At 42.6% G+C, this 22,723-nt stretch overlaps 1 protein-coding gene across 5 annotated transcripts in view; it reads right to left on the bottom strand.

Annotated features, from left to right (window-relative positions):
- Nucleotides 1-22,723, bottom strand: part of SFMBT1 (Scm like with four mbt domains 1) — a 153,344-nt gene that overhangs the window by 101,560 nt on the left and 29,061 nt on the right. The window contains exons 3-4 of one of the 5 annotated variants that reach the window (XM_030927931.1): nucleotides 13,638-13,711; nucleotides 10,155-10,519 (exon numbers count right to left, since the gene is read on the bottom strand). The exons of the other annotated variants lie outside the window; for them this stretch is intronic. The gene's annotated coding sequence lies outside the window, so the exon portion shown is untranslated. The remainder of the gene's footprint in view (nucleotides 1-10,154; nucleotides 10,520-13,637; nucleotides 13,712-22,723) is intronic. 5 annotated transcript variants of the gene reach the window in all.

Below are 22,723 nucleotides of genomic sequence, written 5' to 3'. Positions count from 1 at the left end.
ACAGTAAAATAGCAAGAGCTCAGTATAATTTATGTCAATTTTGTAACTTTTCTTACTTATACTGAAGATCAAGGAAAGAACAAAAAATCCTTTTATAACAATACAACAGTGTAAGAGATAGAAGCACCATAAGTCAAAGCTAAAAAATAAAAATAAAAAAAACGCAACCAATTATTGTATACTCATTACAAAATACTACACCAGGAAAAGGTCAAAACTGTAATTTGCTCTTAGAAAGCAGTAATTCAGGATATGTACAGTCTAGGCCTGTAAAGCACATCTTTATAATACAAGTAGAACACTTTCAGATAAGTTTCCAATAGAACGGTTTCTTCGTAAGCCATTACTGCAGAGGAAAACAACAACAGACAAATCCTCAACCTGCTAATAAGTTCAAACTACTTACCAATTAAACTGGGAAATAACACATTAGAAAAAATACCTACTTGTTAACAAAGTCATTGCATTTGTAACTAAAGAGATCACACAAAAGTGTGCCATCTGGTCACAAAACAGAAGATAAGGGCAAGTTTCTTTTTATAAAAGTATTCCAGCTAATAAATGATGAAGGAATGACAGAATCTCTATTAAATTACTGGATCTAGGTGCTGACCATCAAAAACAGAGACACTTACATGAATCATAAGAGACAACCTAAAACATTATGTGCCTCCTAATGGAAGAACACAACACCAACTACTAAACTATCTTTCAAAAAAAAATCAAACTTGAATCTGATTGAGCTTCTAAACACCACAGAGAAGTTAGAGGAACATGTTTGTTTGTTTGTTTATTGAGACGGAGTCTCGCTCTGTGGCCCAGGCTGGAGTGCAGTGGGGCCATCTTGGCTCACCACGATCTCCGCCTCCTGGATTCAAGCAATTCTCCAGCCTCAGCCTCTCAAGTAGCTGGGATTACAGGCATGCAACAGCACGCCCAGCTAATTTTTATATTTTTACTAGAGATGGGGTTTCACTATGTTGGCCGGGCTGGTCTCAAACTCCTGACCTAAGGTGATTTGCCCACCTTGGCCTCCCAAATTGCTGGGATTACAGGCATGAGCCACTGTGCCGGCCTAGAGGAACATGTTAAACACCACGATGGTGAGCCAATCAGCAAAATCAAACTCTGGAAAAACTGCAAGACAAATTACCTGGTTTTATCAAATAAACTGGAAAGAAAAAAAACGCAAGAAATTCAGAAGGACACTATAGGTTAAAAGAAATCAATTTAAAAAAAATCTATTCACTGTAGCAGAAGGAAGGAAGGAAGGAAGGAAGAGGAAGGAAGGAAGGAAGGAAGGAAGGAAGGAAGGAAGGAAGGAAGGAAGGAAGGAAGGAAGGAAGGAAGAAAAAAAAAAAGGAAAGGAAGGAAAAGAAAAAAGAAAAGCCTATACACTGAAACTGGAAAATATGGCTTAGTTAACTAAAAAAATACCTAAATAAATGGAGAGGCATACCATATTCACAGACTAGAAGATTCAAAGATGCCAAAGGTAATTCAATGGACATGGAAAAAGGGTAGTATTTTCAACAAATTGTACAGAAACAACTGGATACCCACATGGACAAAAATGAACCTCAACCTTACCTCACACCATACATAAAAACTCAAAATGGACCATAAACCTAAACGTAAGAGCCAATATTTTTTAATATCCAGAAAAAGAAAATAGAAAATCTTTCTGAGCTTGGACTGGCAAAGAATTTTTATTTTTATTTTGAGGCAGGGTCTTGCTCTGTAGCCAAGGTTGGAATGCAGTGGCACGATCACTGTTCACTGCAGCCTTGACCTCCTGGGCTCAAACCATCCTCCCATCTCAGCCTACTGAGTAGCTAGGACTACAGGCATATGCCACCATGCCTTGCTAACTTTGTGTATGTTTTGTAGAGAAGTGGTCTCACTATGCTGCCAGGCTGGTCTCAAACTCCTGAACTCAAGCCATCCTTCTGCCTCAGCCTCCCAAAGTCCTGGGATTACAAGTGTGAGCTACTGCACCCAGCATGGCAAATAACATGACATCAGAAAAAGCACAAACAATAAATTGGGACTGTATCAAAGTTTAAAACGTTTGCTCTTCAGGTCAGGCGCAGTGGCTCATGCCTATAATCCTAGCACTTTGGGAGGCTGAGGTGGAAGGATCACCTCAGGTCAGGAGTTTGAGACCAGTCTGGCCAACATGGCGAAACCCTATGTCTACTAAAAATACAAAACTTACCAGGCACAGTGGTACGTGCCTGTAGTCCCAGTTACTCAGGAGGCTGAGGCAGGAGAATCACTTGAACCTGGGAGGCAGAGGTTGCGGTAAGCCAAGATCGCGCCACTACAGTCTAGCCTGGGCAACAGAGTGAGACTCTGTCTCAAAGAAAAGAAAAAAAACTTTCGCTCTTTAAAGACACAATGAAGAAAAAAGACAAGCCAGAGGCTTAAAAAGAAATTTTTTTGCAAAACATATGCCTAATAAGGATTTATATCAAAAAGCTCTTAAAAATAAATAATCCAATTTTTTTGTTTGTTCGTTCGTTTGTTTTTTGGTTTTGTTTTGTTTTTTTTTTTTGAGACAGGGTCTCGCTCTAGTCACTAGGCTGCAGTGCAGTAGCACCATTTTGGCTCACTGCAGCCTCAACTTCCTGGGTTCAAGCGATCCTCCTGCCTCAGCTGGGACTAGAGGCGCACGCCACCACACCCAGCTACTTTTTGTATTCTTTTTAGTAGAGACAGAGTTTCACCTGTTACCCAGGCTGGTCTCAAGTTCCTGAGCTCAAGCGATCTGCCCGCCTCAGCTTCCCAAAGTGCTAGGATTACAGGCATGACCCACCACACCCGGACAACCATCCAATTTTTTTTAACGAGCAAAAGATTTGAATAGGTACTGCAGCAAAGAAAACATATGAATGGCAAATAAGCACATGAAAAGATAGTCACTAGGGAAATACAAATTAAAACCACAATGAAGTATCATCAGACACCAACTAAAATGGCTAAAAGACGAACAATACGAAGTTTAATAAGGATGTAGAAGCGAGTCCTCATACAATGCTGGCGCAAACGTAAAAATGGTACAGACACTGAAAACGGTTCGGCAATTTCTTAAAAAGCTAACCATAGGCCAGGCGCGGTGGCTCACTCCTGTAATCCCAGCACTCTGGGAGGCCGAGACGGGCGGATCACGAGGTCAGAAGATCGAGACCATCATGGCTAATACGGTGAAACCCCGTCTCTACTAAAAATACAAAAAATTGGCCGGGCATAGCGGCGGGCGCCTGTAGTCCCAGCTACTCCGGAGGCTGAGGCAGGAGAACAACGGGAAGCCGGGAGGCGGAGCTTGCAGTGAGCCGAGATCGCGCCACCGCACTCCAGCCTGGGTGATTGAGCAAGACTCTATCTCAAAAAAAAAAAAAAAAAAAAAAAAAAAAAAATTAGCTGGGCGTGACGGCGGGCGCCTGTAGTCCCCACTACTTGGGAGGCTGAGGCAGGAGAATGGCGGGAACCCGGGAGGCGGAGCTTGCAGTGAGCCGAGATCGCGCCACTGCACTCCCGCCTGGGCGACTGAGCAAGACTTCGTTTCAAAAAAAAAAAAAGCTAAACATAGACTTATCATACAACCCAGCAATTCCACTCTTGGGGATCACCAAAAAGAAATGAAAACAGCCACATAAAGACTTTAACACAAGTGTTCACTGCTAAGAACTAGAAATAACCCAAATGTCCATTAACTAGTGAATGGATAAACAAAATGTTTTACCTATCTATACAATTGAATTATTCTCCCAGCACTTTGGGAGGCCGAGGCGGCCAGATTACGAGGTCAGGAGGTCGATACCATCCTGGCTAACACTGTGAAACCCTGTCTGTACTAAAAACACAAAAAAATGAGCCTGGCACGGTGGCGGGCGCCTTTAGTCCCAGCTACTTGGCAGGCTGAGGCAGGAGAATGGCGTGAACCCGGGAGGCGGAGCTTACAGTGAGCCGAGATCACGCCACTGCACTCCAGACTGGGCGACAGAGCTAGACGCCATCTCAAAAAAAAAAGGGGGGGGGGATTATTCTCAGCAATAAAAACAAACTACTGATACATGCAATAACAAGGATGAATCTCAAAAACTTCACGCTATATGAAACATGCCAGACACAAAAGACTACATATTGGATGATTCTATTTGTGTGAAATTTCTAGAAAAGGCAAAATGGTACAGAAAATACATGAGTGGTTTCCCGGAATCGGGATGCATTGTCTGTAAATGACCACATTTTGGGGGTGATAAAATGTTCTAAAACTAAACGGTGATGATGGTTGCATAACTCTATACAATTACTAAAATTCATCAAGCAGGTCACTTACGATATAAAATATGCTTCAATAAAACATTTTTTTTAAAAAAGATATCAACACAACGTGTTGGTCATTTGGATCCTATAAACAATATTTTTAAAATTTATTTTTGTTATTGTAAAATACACATAAAATTTACCATTCTAATCACCTTAAATGTATAGTTCTGTGGCATTAAGGACATTCACAATGTTGTACGAGAAAATTTTTTAAATTATAGCATGTGTAACAATGGGAACTGAGCTCTGCATAAATTCTAGTGTTCATAAGAAAAAATGTAGATCAGGCCGGCCACGGTGGCTCACGCCTGTAATCCCAGCACTTTCAGGCGGGCGGATCACGAGGTCAGGAGATCGAGACCATTCTGGCTAACATGGAGAAACCCCTTCTCTACTAAAAACACAAAAAATTAGCTGGGCGTGGTGGCGGGCGCCATTAGTCCCAACTACTCGGGAGGCTGAGGCAGGAGAATGGCGTGAACCCAGGAGGCAAAGCTTGCAGTGAGCCACTGCACTCTAGCCTGGGCGACAGAGCGAGACTCTGTCTCATAAAAGAAAAGAAAAAGTGTAGATCAATAATATTATTTTGCTAACGCCTTGGAGAGTGTAAAGGTTGGGTGCAGCTTCAAGCTGAGGGCCACCCACCATGCCCCCATCGTGGTGGTTCCCCCAGGTGCTGAAGGGCCCAGCCATAGCTCTCGCTCTCGCAGGGTCCCTCCAGTGTCTACTGTTTCCTACCTAGGGGTGGCTGCAGCCATGTCTAAGAAAGCGCCAGCGCCCACCCACCTGGACCGAGGGGCTGGTTCTGCTCATGCTATACTGGTTCTGCTCCTCGTCATCTCGGCGGTTCAGGCAGAACCCCAAAGAGCTTGTGATCTGGGTCCTGTGGGCGTATGAACATGGGGCCAGCCCTGTCCCTCAACCCTGGGGAGCTGGTGCTGCCGGTCGACCCTGACTGGCCCACAACGTTTTCCGCTACCACTGCAAGGGCCTGCAGGGCGATGGCTGTGCAGCGCTGCTCACCTGGCTACTGACGGCCTAGCACCCGCAGAACTGCCCTGCCGGCCATCGACCACCATGGAAGGAGCAGTCAGCTGACACGCGAGCTGGATACTAAACTGGCTCTACCATGAGCCGCCCTCGGTCCCTCCACCTCCTCTTACCCCTTGTCTTCCATGCGTAAGCCAGGGACGCCAGAGGACGTGCTCTTCGCCCAGGCCTGCGCCAACGTCTGCTGATCAAGGGCCCAGTACAAAGGCCGTCAAGAGCCCAGTACAAAGGCCGTCATGGAGATCCAGATCTTCGCCAACAGCGGACTGCTCTGGTTCCAGGGCCAGCCAGGCCGCGCAAGGACCTCACGACTGGCTGCTGGGCCAGGACGTTCCCGGGGTAACAGTGAATAAGCAGACCACCAAAGGCTTCTGGAACCCTACATGAAGGAGGCCAAGCGCAGCCGTGGACACTGGCCTGCAGCCTGGGAAAGGAGCCGGCGCCCCACCTCCTCTGACCAGGCCTGCGGGGAGGAGCCACCTACGCGCCACAGCAAGTCCTGGGACTGGCCCTGCATTCCAGGGTGGGGCAGGGAGGCTGGATTCTGGGAGAACTGCTTCCGGGTTGCACTGGGGAAGTCCTGGAGACCCAGACATCGCAGGGGAGGCAAAAAGCCTTGGTCAGCGCTCTCTTGGTGTATCCCTCCACCTTCCAGAGGAGAAGCCACACCCTGATGCTATGTTCAAGGGCTCCAGAAGATAGGAGTTTGTGTCCTTGCCCCCAACCACTGCTGTGGGTGTCACTGGCCAAAGGTCATGAGGGGAGTGGGCCACATGAGTGGCCACTTGCCATGACTCCCTGAGGAGGGTGAGCCCCCACTCATCCTGTGCCATGTTATGTTTCCACCCAGGCAGCAGGGTAGGAGGCACAGTGAGTGCACCTACCCCTCTGCCTAATGGGCCCCCCAAGCTCTACAGACCAAGCAGGGAGACCCCATGACCCATGGCGTGAAAGCACCTTGAAGTTTTTACTTTTTTTTTTTTTTTTTTTTTGGAGACAGAGTCTCGCTCTGTCACCCAGGCTGGAGTGCAGTGGCACAATCTCGGCTCACAGCAACCTCGGCCTCCCGGGTTCAAGCGATTCTCCTGCCTCAGCCTCACGAGGAGCTGCGACTACAGGCATGTGCCACCAATGCCCGGCTAATTTTTGTATTTTTAGTAGAGACGGGGTTTCACCATGTTAGCCAGGATGGTCTCGATCTCCTGACCTCATGAGCTGCCCGCCTCCGCCTCCCAAAGTGCTGGGATTACAGGTGTGAGCCACCATGCCCAGCCTACTCTTAAATTTTTTTAGGTTTTTATTTACTCACTGCTTTAAGCATACATGACACTTTGATTTTATTCCTCCGTTTGTAATGTTTTTTCTCTTAAGCCACTTTTTTTTGCAATGCCTTCCTCTTTGAAAGCATTAAAAAAATAGTATTTTGTTTATATTTCAACAACAAAGAGTACTTAATGTTTGGCATACTAAAATATTTACCAATAAAACAACCTGATATTTGGAATTTTTTTAAGTTTTAAAAGTGTGATCACTGTATTGTGATCACACAATTACATTAGGAAAATGTCTTATTCTTAGAGATGTACGCTAAAGTATTAAGAGTACTGGGTCATAATGTCTGTAATAGAGCCTCAAATGTTTCAGAGGGGACTATATACATACATATATATGCCTATATATACATATATTACACATATACACATATATAAAAGACAAAGAAAGCAAACAGTGATTCTAGGTAAAGGTGAGAACTCAGCAAAAACGTAAATTAGTACAGGTTTGTTGGAAAGCAATGTGATATCTCAAAAACAGAAGACATTTACAAAAACTAAAACATGCATAATGCATGCTCTTTGACCCGACACCCCTTCTAGAAATTTATCTTTAAAAAACTCACACAAGACCACAAAGCAAAAAAGGGTATTAATTACAACATGTTTTTTAATGGTTTCATACTCAAATGTCTACTGATAGGTGGTTGGATGCTTAAAATGAAAAAAATAATATGAAAAGAAGAAATGGGTGTGGGTACAGATGAAACAGCATTGGCTGTGAGTTTATTATAGAAGCAATCTTTGAATACGTTTATTTGGATGTTCATCTCACTGTTTAGTCTACTTTTACATATGTTTGACACTCTCCCTAACAAGTCAAAAACAAAAAAGAACCACACAAAATTCCAAGGGCACAATTCTTTGCAAGTGGTCATCAACTCCCTTTCCTTCCCAAATTAGTAACATCAACATGGGAGGGAAGGTTCTACACTACATAAACAAATACATATAAATATTAAAGTTCTTTCTGCCTGGACAACATAGTGAGACCCTGTCTCTTAAAAAAAGATTTTCTTTTAGTTAGCTAGGTGTGGTGGTTCACACCTGTAGTCCTAGCTACTAGAGAGACTAAGACAGAAGGAATACTTGAGCCCAGAGGTTCAAGGCTGCAGTGAGCCATGATCATGTGTCACTTTAGCTTGCATGATAGAGTGAGACTCCAACTCTTCAAAAAAAAGAAACAGTTCCATCACTCTTAATTGTTCTTATATCCTCATGTCATCCCCGAACAGAAGTCTTTGCTTTCAAGCATCTTGAATCCAGTAGTTAAGTAGATGGCAGCTCACATTTCCTGTGCTCTCACCAGCAAGCAGCTCTTCATTTCTAATACAGGAACCACACTACTCTAGCTAAGGAAAGAAACAAGTGTAGAAAAAGCCAGGCACGGTGGCCATGCCTGTAAATTTTAGCACTTTAAAAGGCCAAAGCAGGACCACTTGAGCCCAGGAGTTTGAGACCAGCCTGGGCAACATAGGGAGATGGGAGATCCCATCTCTACCAAAAAAAAAAAAAAAAAAAAAAAATTTGTAAAAAATGTGCCAGGCATGGTGGCTCATGACTGTGGTCACGACTACCTGTGGAGGCTGAGGCTGGAGGATCATGTAAGCCCAGGAGGTCAAGGCTGCAGTGAGCACTGATCCTGCCACTGCATCCCAGCCTGGGCAACAGAAGAAGACCCTGTCTCAAACACACACACACACACACACACACACACACACACACACACACACACAAATGAAAGAAAAGATTATTGCCTGTTTTAAACTTTGTTTTCTATGGAGTTGTTCAGCTTTTCCTATTAAAAGTTCAAATATGTGTACTATATATTGTGTCATTTCTGAATTATAACAAAAGCAAGAAAGCTTAGAAATCACCCAGCCCAGCTGGGCGCAATGGCTCACACCTGTAATCCCAGCACTTTGGGAGGCCAAGGCGGGTGGATCACGAGGTCAGGAGATCGAGACCATCCTGGCTAACATGGTGAAATCCCATCTCTACTAAAAATACAAAAAATTAGCCAGGCATGGTGGTGGGCACCTGTAGTCCCAGCTATCGGGAGGCTGAGGCAGGAGAATGGCGTGAACCCGGGAGGCAGAGTTTGCAGTGAGCCGAGATCGCACCACTGTACTCCAGCCTGGGCGACAGAGTGAGATTTCATCTCAACAAAAAAAAAAAAGAAAAGAAAAGATATCACCCAGCCCAGTATCTTGAATTAACAAACAAGCAAAACTATCCAGGCCCAAAGTTATTATTTCAAGTTATAATAATGTCAGTATTCTGTAGTTAGGAGGTATTCTCCACAGTCTAATTTGAATAAACTAAGTGCTCACTGAACACCTGCCACAGTGAACTGTAATGAATAACGAGCAAAAATTGGAAGTCTGTCTTGTGGGTGCTAAACTCACAGTCCAAGGCCACTGACTACCATCCAAAACCCTACAGTCATTGGGTTCAAGAGCCCACAAACTCAACACCTGCTCAGCACCAGCCTGCTTAAACTGGAAGCAGGAATTTTCAAAACAGCCTCCTCTTTCTTTCACCAAGTCATATGATATTCATTAAGTTTCAAAGCAATGAGAAAATACAATGTAAGTTAAAATTAACCAATACTGATAGTTAGATGAAGATTTCTAGTTATTTGGTGTTTTTCCCCCCTTTTTGGTCCTGGCCGAGGCAAGCGGGTCATTTGAGGTCAGGAGTTTGAGGGTGAAACCCTGTAACTACTCGAAATACAAAAATTAGCCAGGTATGGTGGCACATGCTTGTAATCCCAGCTACCTGGGAGGCTGAGGCGAGAGGATCGCTTGAACCCAGGAGGCAGAGGCTGCAGTGAGCTGAGATAGTGTCACTGCACTCCAGCCTGGGTGACAGAGCGAGACTCCATCTAAAAGAAAGAAAGAAAGAGAGATGAAGAGAGAGAGACAGAGAAAGAAAAAAGAGAAGGAGGGAGAGACGGAGGGAGGGAGGGAGGGAGGGAGGAAGGAAGGAAGGAAGGAAGGAAGGAAGGAAGGAAGGAAGGAAGGAAGGAAGGAAGGAAGGAAGGAAGGGCGGGTTCCTGAGTACCACGAAGGTAAAGTATTTTGTATCCACCATTTGGTTGTCTACCATGCCCAGTTAATTTTTGTATTTTTAGTAGAGAAGGGGTTTCACCATGTTGGCCAGGATGGTCTTGATCTCTTGACCTCGTGATCCCCCTCCCTCGGCCTCCCAAAGTGCTGGGATTACAGGCATGAGCCACTGCACCCAGCCATTCTTTCTTTTTTAACGAAAGAATTGCATTTAATGACCTAGGCGGCTTTATTCTGATTTTCACGTTTAATTATGGTAGACAACTAAATGATAGATTTCTGAAATTTTGAGACACAACTTCTTGTGTACAAAGAGAAATGCAGGGTTCTCCATCTTAAGCCCCTAAAGCTTTGAGAAGCTTTCACTCACATATGTAACATGGGGCCTCCACCTTGATGCCAGCCAACACACACATGTGCTAAGCTGAAGCAGCCATCCCTGGAACCAGAAAGAATGAGAAGGGAACACAATTGTCTCAAGTTTGAGGTTTCCTTCTTGACAACAATATTCACAATACAAAGGTGATTATCTTCTGCTGAGAGGAGAAACAAGTCAGATAAGCTGTAACTTTTCACAAAATGCACAATTAGTATAAAGCTTAATAATTTTTTTCTTCCAGCGTAAATGCAGTTTGTTTATTGCTTTGTAGTTTTGAAAAGTCAGGAGTTCTTTTTAAATTCTTGGGAGCTGGTCTCAATGTAGTCAGGTCACTTTTCTTATCAAAGAGCAAAAACCTATGGGAAATATAAACACATGTTAACATACAGTCCCTACACTTTGAGAGCATGTCATGCCAGTTGGAAAAACCTAACAGCAACTTACTATGGCAAATGATGACTACCAAATGCTCTCAATAGGCTGTACGCACGATGGGAGTAAAGTGAAGGGGGGGTTTAAGCCATGTGGTTTTTTTTGTTTGTTTGTTTAAGAGACAGGATCTCACTCTGTCACCCAGGCCAAAGTGCAGTGGTACAATCATAACTCACTACAGCCTTAAACTCCTGGGCGCAAATGATCCTCCTACCTTATCCTCCCAAGTAGCTAGGACTACAGGTGCATGCCAGCACACCCTGCTAATTGTTTTTGTAGACACAGGATTGGGTTTCACTGTGTTGCCCAGGCTGGTCTCAAACTGCTGGCCTCAAATGATCCTCCCACCTTGGCCTTCCAAAGTGTTGGGATTACCGGTAGGAGGCACAGTGCCCGGCTGGGATTTAATTTTGAAAAACAGAAAAGAGGAAGAGAATTCCAGGCAGGAGGATAAAAGCAAAAACACAGAGATGAGAACACACAATATGTGTTTCTGGCACAGTGACTAGACCAATTTGGCTGGGGTATTTTTTCTCCTTTGTGTCATCTTTATTTTTCTACCTGGGATGTAAACGATGTGAACACGGGTCAGAAAAATCAGCTGCACAGAAACACTTCAGCCAATTGTAAGACAAAGAGAGGGTGGACATGCATGAAGGAGCGGTAGTAATTCCAGACCTGCCTTCCAAAAGAGCCTGTGGTCCAGCCAGAAGGGCACTCTGGGTGGGGCAGGCAGGACCATGCAGTGCAGGTTCTTGGGAGGAGGGATGAGGAGGGAGCAGTCACAGCAGATGCTGTGGCTGGGCTCAAACAAGTTTATTGAACTATTGAACTCTGCCTTCAAGCTGCTGCCTGAAGAAGTTGATTAGCCCATTGGCAGGAGCATAGTGAGAGGTCACTTCAAGGCAAGTAACAAGAGAAGACTGGAAAGCTAGGTTGGTGTTAGCCTGGAGGCCTTATATATCAAGAGTTTGAACTTCAGACTGAAGGCTTCTAAATGGGATTTAAATGGCAGGAAAGTAAGCAGCAGTACACATATAGAGAAATCAGAGACTGATGTTCAGGATGGAGTCGGGAGGAAGAGCCTGGAGGTTAGTTCTCAGGGGATGTTTACTTCAGCAATCATAAAAAGAGTCCAGGCCTGTAATCCCTCATGCCTGTAATCCCAGCACTTTGGGAGGCCAAGGTGGGTGGATCACGAGGTCAGGAGTTCAAGACCAGCCTGACTAACATGCTGAAACCCCTACTCTACTAAAAATACAAAAATTAGCCGGGCGTGTTGGCACGTGCCTGTAACCCCAGTTACTCAGGAGGCTGAAGCAGGAAAACCGCTTGAACCCAGAAGGCGGAGGTTGTAGTGAGCCAAGATCCTGCCACTGCACTCCAGCCTGGGCGACAGAGCAATCCTCCGTCTCAAAAAAAAAAAAAAAGTACACAGGAGGATGTGTGTAGATTATATCCAAATATTACATCATTTTATATAAGGGTCTTGAGCATCTATGAATTTTGGATATGAAGGAGTCCTGGAACCAATCCCCTGCAAACACCAAGGGAAGACTGTACTTCATTTATGTAACCTTCCACATTTTACAAAGGACTTTTGCTTACATAATCTCATTTTACCCTCAGAACAATTTGTAAAGTAGAACATTTGCTATATTTCATAAGTGAGGAATTGCTGTTCCGGGCAGTTCCTTTTATGACCATCATTCCATGTTTCATTTTATGGCTCTGTCTCTTAACCAGTAGACTGTAAGCTCCATGAGGGTATGCAGAGACCACAATGAATTTTGTTTGCCCTTATAGCCCTGGCTGCCTCATGAAGAGCCATGGTCCCTGATCCAGTAGATATATGCTCACTAAATATGTGACAGATGGGTGAGGAGTACATCCCTCTCCCACTCTTGTTTCAATGATACTGAAATGCTTTATCAATTAAAAGTGTTTGGGGGCTTTTTGTGTTTGTTTTAGATTACTGTTCTGACAATCAAAAAGGCTTTGACAATTTTAATACCTATACTTAGCACTTCCTAAACAAGACCTCTTTTCCCCCGCTAGGTGGGAAAAAGGAAAAATACACAAAAAGGAATATCAGGCTGCCTGCCACCTTCATAGTTGTATCAAAAAGTCACTCTAAGTGATATATTAGACTTAGGACCAAAAAAGGTCAACATTTGCTAATTATTTTTTCAAACATGTTCTATTTCTTTGCAGAATGAAATGTATGCTGAGACAAATAACCACACATATGAGTACCTACAGTGCCAGAGTTGAGAAATTCTGGCCTAGAACACTTGTGCCAGAAAACAAGAAAATGCTCCAAGAATAATGGAGACATGTCAAAAGGACAAAGAAAAGAAGCAGCTTGAAGGGCCTCCCACTGGCCAAATCTGAGACAATGTAAGCATCAATACAAATAATAAAAGATTATAGCTCATTGATTAAAATAAAAAACATGAGTTCATACTGATATAAATTAATAAATAAATTGAAAGTGTGATGAAGAATGAGATAGTTAACATAGTGTGGAAGTACTTATCCATAAAATACCAATTAACTACAAATGGAAGAATAATTTAGCAGTGGGAAAATGCAAAACAATTGAAATCGTATGTCACCTATTAGGAGGCAATGAGACACGGCATCATTTCCGCGATATTCCTGCCAAACATATGCAACGTGAGTTTAATCATGAGAAAACATCAGACAAACCCAAATTAAGGGACAGGCTACAAAACAACTGGCTTATAATTTCCAACCTATCAAGACCATGAAAGTCAAAAGAAGGCTGAGAAAGACTTGGCAACTAAATGCAAAGCATGTGAATCTGAACTGAATCCTTTGCTTGTCCCCAAAAAAACAAAACAAAAAAAACGAAAAAAAAAGGCGGTGGGGAAAGCGGCTGGAAGGGTATTGAGACTACTGGTCAAACTTGAATGGGGAATTGGGGGTCTGAGGAGTATTTGATGGTAATATAATGTGTCAATGTTAATTTCCTGCTTTTGATGGTTATGTTGTACTTACGTAGAAGAATGTCCTTACCATTGGAAACATACACACACTAGGGTAATTCCAGAGTGATGGGACATCAGGTGGACAACTTACTGCCAAAGGTTCTGGAGAACAAAACAGAAGTTTTCTCTACTGTACTTGTAACTTTTCTATTTTGGGCTGTTTCAAAAGTTTTCAAAAATATTTTAAATGATTAGTATCTCTCCAAAATGAAAGTAATGGATACAATCTTAATACATACACACACATTCTTTCCAACAAGAATGTTGTCTTTGTAGAAGTACTAAGTCTTCCATTTGGTCACTAGGGAAGCAGTGTAAAACAGTGTTGCATAACAAAAAAGAAAAACTAGGCTTTACATATAGTAACATTGACTTCAAACTCCAGTTCATCACATACAAATTTCATGACCCTAGGAAGACTTTTTTTTTTTTTTTTTTTTTTTTTTTTTTTTTTTTTTTTTTTTTGAGACAGAGTCTCGCTCTGTTGCCCAGGCTGGAGTGCAGTGATGCGATCTCAGCTCACTGCAAGCTCCGCCTTCCGGGTTTACTTGCTCCATTCTCCTGCCTCAGCCTCCCGAGTAGCTGGGACTACAGGCGCCCGCCACCACACCCGGCTAATTTTTTGTATTTTTAGTAGAAACGAGGTTTCACCATGTTAGTCAGGATGGTCTCAATCTCCTGACCTCGTGATCCGTCCACCTCAGCCTCCCAAAGTGTTGGGATTACAGGCGTGAGCCACCGCGCCCGGCCAGAAGATTATTTTTTACCCTTCTGGGTCTTGATATCCTACTCTGTAAAGTGAGAATACCAGCCGGGCATGGTGGCTCACGCCTATAATCCCAACTACTCAGAAGGCTTGAGGTGGGAGGATCACTTGAGCCCAGGAGTTGGAGATCAACCTGGGCAACATAGCAAGACCCTGTCTCTATAAAAAGGAAGAAAATGAAAAAAGAAAAAAAGGGAAGTGAGAATACCACTTTTGCTGGGCACAGTGGTTTATGCCTGTAATCCCGGCACTTTGGGAGGCCGAGGTGGGCAGATCACTTGAGGTCGGGAGTTCAAGACCACCCTGGCCAACATAGTAAAACCCTGTCTCTACTAAAAATACAAAAATTAGGCCGGTGCTTGGTGGCACACACCTGTAATCCCAGCTACTCAGGAGGCTGAGGCAGAAGAATCACTTGAACCCGGGAGGCAGATTGCAGTGAGCCGAGATCATGCCACTGCACTCCAGAGACTCCATCTCAAAAAAAAAAAAAAAAAGAATCCCTCATTTTGAACAACAAAAGTTGTTAATCTGCTGAGAATATAGGAGAATATAAGGGAAGGAGGAAATCTGGTGCTAGATAATATAATCCCTCACTCTTTCAGTAAATTTGGTTTTTAAACACATGAATCACTTATTCATTCAACAAATATTTACGGTTGACCCTTGAACAACACAGGCGTCAGGATTACCAACCGTCATCGCAAGAAAAAACCTGCACATAACTTTTGACTCCCCAAAACTTTACTAATAGCCTACAGCTGACTAGCCTTACTGACAACATAAACAGTGGATTAACACGTTCTGTATACGTATTATATACTGTATTCTTACAACAAAACAAGCTAGAGAAAAGAAAATATTAGAAAAATTATAAGGAAGAGAAAATATATTTACTGTTCACTAAGTGGAATAGATTATCATAAAGGTTTTCATCCTCATGGTCTTCACACTGGGTAGGCTAAGAGGATGGGTTGGTCTTGCTGTCTCGGGGTAGCAGAGGCAGAAGAAAATCCACATAAAGTGGACCCATGTGATTTGACCTGTGCTGTTCAAGGTCAACTATACTTGGTTTCTATACTATGGTCTACTATGTAGCAGCTACAGAGATTTAAAACATGATCCCTTTGCCTCAAGCCAATGGGAAACCAGCTAAAAGCAAGCAATCATAATGAAAAGGAAGAATGTTTTCAGTAGTAAAGGAGAAAGAAAAAAATTCAAATGGATTCTCTCTTTCTCAACAAACAAGCAAGTGAAACTTCTTTGGGTAAAGAGAGAACAACCAGAAAGCTATTCTGGCTCTTCAATGCTCCTACTGCAGGGAGTGCAAGGGGGTGCAGGGCAGGAAGCCTGAGTTACCTATCCCAGGGGAGGACAAAGGGAGACAAAGGCATCAAGAGAGAGCAGCAGCCAGGTGCGGTGGCTCACGCCTATAATCCCAGCACTTTGGGAGGCCAAGGCGGGCGGATCAGGAGGTCAGGAGATTGAGACCATCCATGGCTAACATGGTGAAACTCCACCTCTACTAAAAAATGCAAAACATTAGCCGGGCATGGTGGTGGGCGCCTGTAGTCCCAGCTACTGGGGAGACTGAAGCAGGAGAATGGCATGAACCTGGGAGGCGGAGCTTGTAGTGAGAAGAGATTGCGCCACTGCACCCCCAACCTGGGTGGCAGAGCAAGACTCCGTTCTCAAAAAAAAAAAAAAACAAAAAAACAAAAAAAACAGAGATAGCAGCTGGGCAGTGACCGAACATGGCTCCCAGGCCAGGGGAAAGTAGCTCATGGGTCCTGACTGAACCCTCTGTGGAAACCAGCCCTTTCTAGTCCAGAGATGCTTTAGGGAGGAGGAGGTGAGTGGCAGAAAGAAAATTATACAAGAAATTTTATTAATGTTCTTTACACAATATAGATGGGGAAAATGCACAAGGAGGTAATTGTGGAGCCATGTTTCTAAGTAAGATGACACTCACTTAATTTGTACAACCAAAATACAGTGTGTTTTTCTATAATGACATGTTATTTATAGCCTAGTATTGTTTTACAGTAGCTGACTGAGAAAGTGACAAACATCTCTGTATATATAGAACTTAACTTAAAAAACATGTTTAAATAAGGTAATTTGCCCAAAGCTTCTCCACTGAATTTTAATTCCACAATATTTATTATACCGTATCAACAAAATGACACCAGATAAAAAAGACCACTAAGCTCAAAAACATCTATTTGGTATCTGTATCTTTGAAACTGTTTTCCAGTCAGTATTTACCAACACAGTTAAAAACCAGCATATTTACAATGCTTCTTTACCAGCCTGCTAGCAACTTGTTTCCATCTACTACTGAGCACCTCCTTTATTCGTGGTACTTCCCAGGGGATGATGGGGAAGCCCAATACGAAGTTCAGTCTTGCCCTAAAGGATTTTACAGTTATGGACAGAATCACTAAGGAAATTTCTGAAATGCAAGGCTTTTCAAAATTAGCCGCCAAAAAACGGAGAGTTAACTGTGAGTCAAAATAGCTGGAAACAGCTTTACCAAAAGAAAGGCATAAACTTCATCTTCAAGGACAGACAGAACCTTGGAAAGGTAGAGGAAACAGTGGAAGGCATTCCCGGCAGGCCAAGCAGCACACAAAGGGTAGCAAGGCAGGCATGAGGCTGGCACCAGCTCAGCAAGGGGCATGGTGGAAAGTATGCTCATGTGTAAGGTGGCAGGAGGGATCAGTCTGCTGGCATAGATAACAAGGCCACACAGAAGAGTGCACATAAAACATAAAAGTTCTATAGTACACAAACGGCACCAAACCAGAAAGACTTGAGGAGTGCTATATCTTACAGCTGCCAGGTGACATATACTCAATTAAAAGGCAGTTAGGATCAGCGGCTGACCAGCAGGAAGGTGTTGGACTAGTCCAGAGATCAAATGCTGTGGGCTTAAAGCAGACAAGTGGCCATCAGAATGGTGTCCAAGGACTGAGCCTAAGAGACATTTCAAAGTAGGAAATGACAGAAAAATCAAAGATGACTCCAAATTCTACCATGTGGAAAGGAAAATAAATACTGGTGTCACTGATAATACTGGGATAGTAGTTAAGAAGAACTGAGGTTTGGGAGTGGGGGAAGTGTAAAAGACTGGTGCGTTCACCATGACTAGTGAACTCTGGGGTAATGAGAGTGGCCACCCAGGTGAAGAAGTCCTGGAATCAGCGGCAAACCAGGCTGTTGTCAGATGACAGAGTATAAGAAAGGTTGGATTGTAGGTTTACAAATCAACTGGCATGCTGCAGGTAGCTACTAATCAGAAAATCTCACAGAGAAATGAACAGAGAATGAAGGAGAGACCACAAAAAAACAGAGAAAGGAACTAACACTTTTTAAGCATCTATGTGCCAGCCACTGCATGAGCCACTTTGTATAAAGTAGAGAAAAAATTGAGAGGTAGGAAACCTAGAAAGCTTCCTCTCACAAAGAGGAGTGCACCAATGACAAAGCCAAACATGAAAGGAAATTCAAGAGAATAAAGACAGAGAAAAGAAAGGACATTGGCCTTTCCACTGCAAAGGTCACGGGCACCGTCTGGGAGAGATTTCCAGCTGTGTAGTGGAAGCCGAGGCTATGATGTGGGTGGCTGAGAAGGACAGATATAAACTGAAGGCAGTGAATAAGAAGTAGGCATTTAAGTAGTTGGGCAGCAAATGGACAAGATTCAGTGGCTGCTAAAAAGGACATAAGTGCCTTGCAGTGAGTGCTCTTAACCCTTTGCTTATTTTAGTAATAGGAAAACACTGACCAACAAACTCAAAAGTCAAAGGTTAGGGCCTACATATCATATGATTCAAGGTAATGCAATTACGAGAAAATGGAAGACACACTTCAGTTTTTGCAGGCTCAATTTCCATCACCAGCAAATCCAGTTCAGCTATAAATATAACAAATTAACATATACTGATTGGAGCATATTTCACCTGCTTTACAGTTGAAAAGCTAACATCTCTCAAAACTCAATGCTAAAGAGACTAATAACAAAAATACAAAAAAAAAAGCCATAAAAAAGTATAAATATTTCGTATTACCTTTCCAAAATTGTAAAACATATTTTGAGGCCGGGAGCAGTGGCTCACACCTGTAATCCCAGCACTTTGGGAGGCCGAGGCGGGCGGATCACAAGGTCAGGAGATCGAGACCATCCTGGCTAACAGGGTGAAATCCCGTCTCTACTAAAAACTTCAAAAAATTAGCTGGGCGCGGTGGTGGGCGCCTGTAGTCCCAGCTACTGAGGAGGCTGAGGCAGGAGAATGGCGTGAACCCGGGAGGCGGAGCTTGCAGTGAGCTGAGATCACGCCACTGCACTCCAGCCTGGGCGACAGAGCGAGACTCCATCTCAAAAAAAAAAAAACATATTTTGAAAAATAAAGCATCTAAAAGATCAATCACAATCATGTGAAAATCTGCGTTAGGAATTGTGGAGCTACTGGATTTGATTATAATGCTGGCAAAAACACTTGCTGCTTCAATGGAAAATATTTTCATCAATATTTCCAGTGATGAGCCCTAAGTAGAGACAGTACAATTCATTCATGAAACTTGCTAAGTTACAATTTATGCACTAATTTGTACTCAAAATGGTAAGGGTAATCATTCTTTAATCTTTCACCTAAAGAGTACACTCTTCTAAGTGGACAATAGGGAACAGGCAAACTTAGAACTGGCAAAACAATATTACATCTTGAGTATAACTCTTAGTGGTGTTGTATGGCTAAGTTGTTCAAAACAGACCAGAGGTGAGTTTTCTGCTAAACTCACTTTTCTATCCACTGCTAGCTGGAATCAACTTTTTTCACATTCTAGAAAATGATTATATTACTATATGTGCTCCTGCCAAAATGCTCTCACCATTTTGTTACTATAGATAATAATCCATTAATAGTAAATTTACTTCAAGAAGGAACACAGTTTATTTATAAAGAATCTTTTTTTTTTTTTTTTTTTTTTGAGACAGAGTCTTGCTCTATCACCCAGGCTGGAGTGCAATGGCACCATCTGGGCTCACTGCAACCTCCGCCTCCTGGGTTCAAGCGATTTTCCTGCCTCAGCCTCCCAAGTAGCTAGGATTACAAGTGCCCACCACCACACCCAGCTAATGTTTGTATTTTTAGTAGAGACGGGGTTTCACCATGTTGGTCAGGCTGGTCTCAATCTCCTTATCCCAGGTGATCCGCCCGCCTCGGCCTCCCAAAGTGCTGGGATTACAGGTGTGAGCCATTGCTCCCGGCCAAGAATCATTTTATTTAAATAAACTGCCTTGCAGTTAGGGAGGAAGACAGTTGACACTTAAGTGCTCACTGCAGTAGGCACCATGTCATGTGATACCTCTTCCATCCCACCACCATTTGAAATATTCCCATTTTAAAGGTCAGGAAATAGAGACTCGAAGAAGTTATTTAACTTGTCCGATATCACACAACTAGTAAATGACAGTCAAATCCATAACTAAGTTCTTTTGCCAACATACCAAGCTGCTTGCCATTCAAAAATAAAATCTTTACACGTAAGGCTTTTTCCAAAATGGATTTCCTCATCTTCTACCATTTCTTCTTAGGCATTTCACTGAATGTCCTAAAGCCTCAATTCAGGAAAGAACTGAGACCACTTCTTAGAAAGTTTTTAGGTCAGGCGCAGCAGCTAATGCCTGTAATGCCAGCACTTTGGGAGGCTGAGGCAGGAGAATCGCTTGAGCCCAGGAGGTCAAGTTTGCAGTGAGCCATGATCACACCACTGCACTCTAGCCTGGGTGACAGAGTGAGAGACCCTGTATTACAAAAAAATAATAAGTTTTTAGAACCACCACCCAATGAATCAACTGACAAGAAACATATCTGAGAGCTTTTACTGATAACAGATCTTCGCAAAAAGTTCTGGAGACCAACAGTACATCTAGTCTACCTTATAAACTGTACAGCGATTTTTACAATATTCTTTATTTTCGCAACACAAAATCAGGTGTCACAGTCCCTGACAAGGGTGAGTCCTAGGCTCTCTTGGGACTAGACTCTAAAGGACAGGCCCTCAGTGTGTGATGGAGTGAGCGAACGAATAAAGACACAGCCAGCAAAAATGTTTATATAGCAGAAAGAAATTATGAATCTGGAGGACCCCCAGAATGAAAGCATAAAGCAACCTCCCTCAACAAATGTCATTTTAAAAGCCAGAATCATGTTTGAGTTATATAAAAAGTAATAGGGCCGGGAGCAGTGGCTCACGCCTGTAATCCAGCACTTTGGGAGGCTGGGGCAGGCAGATCACTTGAGCCCAGGAATGGAAGGCCAGCCTGGGCAACATGGTGAAACCTCGTCTCTACAAAACTTAGATGGGCATGGTGGTGTAGGCCTGTAGTCACAGCTACTGAGGAGGCTGAGTGGAAGGATCACTTGAACCCAGGAGGCAGAGGTTGCAGTGAGCCAAGATCATGCCACTGCACTCCAGCCTGGGTGACAGGTGAGAGAGACCCTCTTCCAAGAAAAAAAACAAAAAAACAAAAAACCTCACTGTATTTTAATTTGCAATACCCCAATTAAAGCTACAAGAATGGTTACCATAAAAAAGAAAAAGAGAGAGAATAGCAAGTGCTGTCAAGGATGTTGAGAAACCAGAATGTAAAATGGTATAGGCAATTTGAAAAAAGTTTGGCAGTTCTTCAAAAAGTTAAACATAAGAGTTACCATAGACCCAGCAATTCCACTCCTAGGTATATACCCAAGAGAAATGAAGATAAATGTCCACACAAAAACTTGTATAGCAATGTTCACAGCAGCATTACTGACAATAGCCAAAATGTACAAACAACCCAAATGTTCATCAACTGATGAGTAGATAAATAAGATGTGACATAGCCATACAGTAGGCTATTATCTGGTAGTAAAAACAAATGAAATACTGATACACACTACAATACAGATGAACTTCAAAAACTTTATGCTAAATTAATGCCAGGCCCAAAAGACCACAAATTATATGATATCATTTACACAAAACGTCCACCATAGGCAAATCTAAAGAGAAAGAAAGTAAATTAATGGTTGCCTTAGGCTGAAGAAACCGGGAAAAGGCATAACTGCTAATGGGTACAAGGTTTCTTTTCTGGAATAATGAAAATGTTCTAAAATTAGATTATCATGATGGTTACAGTACGCTGTAAATATACTGAAAACCAATGAATTGTATACATTAAGTAGGTGATTCTCCTCTTATTTTTTAAATAAAACTATTTTAAAAATAAGAAAAAGCTTACAATTGTTTGCTTCTCATTTTTCTTCTTCATACAGCACGGCATGCATGCCGTAGGGAAGACTTATTTCATCAAGAACAATACACTATGGTTTTTCCTTGATTTAGAATACTGTCTTTCTAACACCCTACTTCTAGCAGTAAAAGAAAATAAAGTTGGGAATTTCTAACATTTAGAAAATAGTCATTAATAAATTAAAGGACAAAGTTTTAAAAAAAATGAGAACCTTAAGCTCACACCTCTAACTCCAAAGCAGGAGGAATTTGCTTGGTCCAGCTCAGCACACCAGACACTACTACACCCTCTGAGCTCTAATAACACTTACCATCAGAGCCTTGATCATGGATCGCGGTGCGAACCTCCAGGGATTGCCTCAAGCCAAAGACACGTCAATCTAGCTGAAGTCAGGATGAACATATATTCAACTTTCAAAGCATATAATCAATGTCCAACCTTCCCAATGTAGTTGTATCAATGCATATATCACAAGCGTGAATAACCAGCTCCAGTGGCTCTACATACTCAGTGATAGTGGGTTTTAAAATTCCTGCAAATCTAGTGTGTGTGTGACATATCCCTGTGTTTTAATTTGCATCCCCCAATTAAAGTGATACTGAATGCCTTTTCTTATGTTTACTGACCACTGGATTCCCTCTTTTGAGAAGTGCCTTCTCAAGTCATTTTCCTACTAGGCTGTCTTCCTTATTTATAGATTTGAAGGAACGCTTCACATATTCTGACAGTTCTATATGATTATTCTCCCACTCTGTGGCTCATTTTTTCACTCTCTTTATGGCATCTGTTGATAATGGTTTTAATTTTAACGTAGTCATATTTATCAACCCTTTCCTTTATAGTTAGTGCTTTCTGTCTCTTGTTTTAAGAAATTCTTCCCCATTCTGAAGCCACAAAGATCTTCTCTTATAGTTTTGCCTTTCACATTGGAAATTTCTATTTTGATTCATATTGGAAAGATCCAATTTCTTTTTATTTTTCCCATCTGTAAAACTGATTATTGTTAACTAGATTTGTCTCCAGTGTCTAGACATATAACCACTAAGAA

Source organism: Rhinopithecus roxellana, chromosome 1 (assembly GCF_007565055.1).
Source record: "Rhinopithecus roxellana isolate Shanxi Qingling chromosome 1, ASM756505v1, whole genome shotgun sequence".
Taxonomy (NCBI): domain Eukaryota; kingdom Metazoa; phylum Chordata; class Mammalia; order Primates; family Cercopithecidae; genus Rhinopithecus; species Rhinopithecus roxellana.
Note: the sequence above shows the minus strand (reverse complement) of the source record. Positions and strands in the feature narration are given on the sequence as shown.